This window comes from Bos javanicus, chromosome 13 (genome assembly GCF_032452875.1).
Source record: "Bos javanicus breed banteng chromosome 13, ARS-OSU_banteng_1.0, whole genome shotgun sequence".
Taxonomy (NCBI): Eukaryota; Metazoa; Chordata; class Mammalia; order Artiodactyla; family Bovidae; genus Bos; species Bos javanicus.
Window position 1 is genome coordinate 50,972,437 of NC_083880.1, and position 4,512 is coordinate 50,976,948.

Sequence of the window (4,512 nt, forward strand, 5' to 3'; positions counted from 1 at the left end):
TTCAGTCTCACCAGATGCATCTGTGATGCTCTCAGGGCCTCAGTCTGGAAGGTGGCCATCAGTAAAATGGGTGAAACATTACTTTGCATGAAAAAATATACAAGCCCAAGTAGACATGTGTACATGGTGAGTGAGAGAACACCTACCTGGAGCCGTGCTTATTAGCGTTGATGGTTCAACAAACCGTCCAAAATTTGTTGTATTCCCAAGAGGCTATAGGTAGTCCAGTCTTCAGCTAGATAATACCAACCACACATATCCAACCAGCAAAGGAATGATGATGGTAGCCCAGTGGACCTTTGGAAGGAGAACTGCTAGACAATACCCTGGGGTGTCTGGAGTGGAGGTGTTCTGAAACAGGAAGAACCAACTGCTGGGGCCAACATGGACCAGTATTTTCAACCAGAAGCTTCCTGTAGTAGGGAGGTAGTCTGTTGAAAAGGTCACCACAATTTCAGACTCCTCATCCCAATATTACAAGGTAAAAAGACAGCCAATATCATCTGGGCTCAGGAGCAGAAATTTCGCCCTGGGGGTCTAGCAAGTACTGGACTTTCAGGCCTGGCATCCCCCAAGGCACAGGAGGAGCAGTTAAAAGCAGATACTGGGAGCATGTTGCGTACATCAAAGAGGGCCCCATCTTGCAGCACATTGGCTGCCCTAACTCTGGGAACACTGGCATGGCCCCCAGAATCTTCTCACAGAGGTGGGCCCATCTGTCAAAGCAAGGAGGCAGACTCTTGTGTCAATGTATTGAACATTGGGCTTCTGAGCAGGAGAGTTCAACAGCAGGGGAGGGTCTCTTAGAGGGTTCCCACATGCCAAGGCAGTTGAGCCCACAGGAGGTCCATAGTGGGGACAAGGGATAAATGTGGAGAGAGAGCTTTCATCAGAAGGATTTAAGTGGCGGGGGGGTGGGGGTGGGGGTGGGGGGGAGGGGAGCAGGGGTTGCTCCCTGTCCTGGATGACAGTGAATGTAGAGACAGGTGGGGTCAGCAGCTTGCCCAGTACTTTCTCTAGACTTGATGACCAATCAGCAAAACATATCTGACCTTTAAGCCTCAGCTTCGGTCTCCTGCACATGGGGCCCTCAGCACAAAGCTGGCCTCCTCTTATGCCCTCCATACCAGGGAACAAGCCTGCAGGAGAAGGGGGGTGGGGCTACAGAGCCCCTAGAGAGGCTGTGCCACAGCAAGGGCATCCAGTGACCCAGTTCTAAACATCAATAAAGCAGAGTTGCTGACCTTGTTCTCAGGACATGACAAAGAGTCCTGGAATAGCCAAGAGGAATGGAGGGAGTAGCAACAGCCTTTCTAAAGGAAGGAGCCTCTTGCAAGTGGTTTTGGGACATCTGGAAGAAGTGCATTCACTGCACCACTTTCTGGGTCTTCAGGTGCCCCAGCCCAGTCCACGACTGAGGGAGTAGAGAAGACTCTCTCAGTGCCCATGAAAATGGGACTAAGTGTTCCTTTACACAATCCTCAAGGGATGGAGTGAAGCCTGAAGGAGTCATGAGTGAGAAGAAGGATGCTCCTGTGAGATTTGACAGAGACAGAAGCAAGCCTCCAAGGGCACTGGTATTTGCCCAATTCCACCACCCACCCCAGCCCCGCCCCCTGCCAATTCCTTAGAAAGCTGCATTCCCACTTCCATCCCAAGGTCCCAGCTCCAGTCCATCCTCCCTTTCCACCTGGGCTCTTGCCACCCATCTTGCTTTATTCCCACAGTCTCCAGGACTTCTGTCCCAGCATCGCCCAGGGCTGCTTTTGCAATTCACCTGGGACCTTTCATTTCCCCAATCTCCTCCCCCTCTGTCTCTGACACAGTCCACACTGGTAGCCACTCCCTGTTTCCTGAAATATTCCTCTCCCTGCCTGATCCACACCCCTGGGATCTTCTGGTCCCCTGACCACATTCTCTCCATCTCTCTCTCTGCCTCCTGTGCAGGTGCCTCTACGGTCTTGTCCCCAAGGTTCTTTTCTTATCTCAACTTGCCACCCAATCTCATCCACTCCAAATCATCTTAATGACCACTTGTACATAAATGGCTCCCAAGTATCTGTCTGTCTCTAGCTCCAAATGTGTGTGATCACCCTCCCCTGGATGACCTCAGACACCTCAAATACAAGCCCTCCAGCCTCTTCCAAAGTCATGTCCTCTACTTCTTGCAGGCATGACAAACCCACTGATGCTGAAGCTTCAGTATCTCAGAGGCCCTGAGCCTGCCTGCCCTCTTACCATTATCTTCCCAAGACCTCCTTCCCAGACCCCTGGCTCAGAATTAAGCCCTGAGTGGCCCTCAGCCTCTCTGGTAGTTCACACCAAGGTCATCCAGGCTTAGAGTTCACCAATAGAATCCATATCTTCATCCACTACGAGGAAGTGGGCTGTCTGACCCTGGGCTATTCAAGACTAGGTGTGAGCGTTCGTTAAATCCTGGATCAATGGAGTTGCCCCATTACCCCTTCCTGCCACACTGCTCCAGTGCCCACCTGACGGCTGGCCAACATCACTGTCTTTGTAAGACCCTCCCCACAGCCAGTTCTACCAGTCCTCAAGGAGCTCGAGCCTGCATCCTTCTCCAGCCAGAGAGCCAGCTACACCCTGGACTTCTGAAGAAAGAAGTCTCCTGCTCCACATGCCCTGCTGCCCAGACCCCTCCTGGAGCCCTACTCTACAGGCCGCTCACCATCACCACCACCAGCACTACAAGCCAGTCCCTTAGTCCCTCTGGTTCCAGGCGCTGACAGGTCCTGGGGAAAGTTTTTGGACCTCAGTGACTTGTCAGAGCTCAACTCCTCTGTGCCCTCCTGACCCCGTTTCTATTCCCATCCTGTCATACCCCCAGGGGGTTGCATGTTCACTGTACACTTGGAAAAGAATTTCCTTTTTTTTTTCTTCTTCTTGTGGTTTCAATGAAGCACAAAACCAGATGCTTATAAAGGCTAAACCCGTCCCATAGCCTCTCAGCTCAGAATGGCTCTCTAGGGAGCCCAGTAGATCCAGGTGGTGCTGGGGATGGTAACTTTGGGAAGAGGGGCTGCACTCGGCTCTCCTGAATGTCTAGGCTGTCACTTATTCCCTTTCCCATCCAACACTTTGAGGGAGCAGGGAAACAAAGAAACTGGCCTACATTCTCAAATTGCTCTTGTCTAGAGAAAAATGAAGCAGGAATTGCAGGGTGAACTTGGAACCAAGAAGAAATATAGGAACTGGGACCACAACAGGCTGAGCTTTTAGAGCCAGGAGCTAGAAGGAAGGACACACTGGAAGAGGACTTCACCCATGACATTTGTGGATATCCCTTCCAGGAGTTTGACATTCATGTGACTCCATCATACTGTTTGCATACACCTTCTTCTGTCCTGCCAGAAACCATAGGACTCTCAGCTTCCATTCTGGAGACAAGCCACAAAGGCTATGGCTCACTGGCCAGCCTATGGATTGACTAATTAGAGGTCAGGTCTGAACATCTGGGCAGACAGATAGGCGTGAGATGAAGCACATAGTACAAAACACAGCTGCCTGGGTGCCAGTGTCTGTGAGTAGAGTAATTCTCCTAGATGGGGGAGGAGTGAAGCAGATAACGAAGGACAGAAGCGCCCTGGATATGCTGAAAATGCAACTGCAAGTAATAAGCTGCTTAAACACTGGTTATTGTTTTTCTCACTTCACAACTTATTAAGTAGGCACTTTCTGGTATTGTCAGTCACATACCCAAGATCTTTCTATCTTTGCTTCATAATCTTCGGTGTGTTGGTTTTTATACTCCTTGTCGCTTCACCGTGATCAATGGAACCATGATTCACATTCATATTCAAGGCAGAGGAAAAAGGAGAAGGGTCTGGGCTATGGCATCTGCCTCCTTTTATCAAAATAATAAAAGTTTTCCCCAAACCACCCTTTCCCAGCTTACCTCCAGAAGTGGATGTCATGACCACCCTGCAAGGGAGACTGGTAACATAAAAAACAAGACAGAGTGATAGGTCTGCAAAGTGGGCCAAATTTAGCCTACCACCTGACTTTATACAGACTATGAACTAAGAATGGGCTTTACATTCTTAAATGGATGAGGGGGAAAAAGATCGAGAGATTATTTCATGACAGGTGTATTATATGAAAGTCACCTCTTGGCCCACAAAGCCTAAATGGAAAAAAAATTTTTTTTTTGTCAAAAAGTTTGTTGACCCTGCTTTAGGGCAACATGAATCATTGCCTCCCATTGGAAACCACTGCTACTCTGAAGAAAATCACAATTCTGGCAGCAGGAGGAAGCAATGGATATCATGCAGGAAGTTCTCAGTGTCTGTCACATAGGCCAGTCACTGCAATGCAAGCCTTTGTCAGCTATCTAATCTGCAATAGCATAAGCTAAGAGCTCCCCCTCTCATCAGGAACCTAACCAAGGGGGGTTTTCAGGAAGCCCTCTACCTCAAGGAGAGTTTCCCAAACTGACCAAAGGTGTGGAATTTTGAAAAAGTAAAAGGGGACACAATGAAATATCTGTCTGGC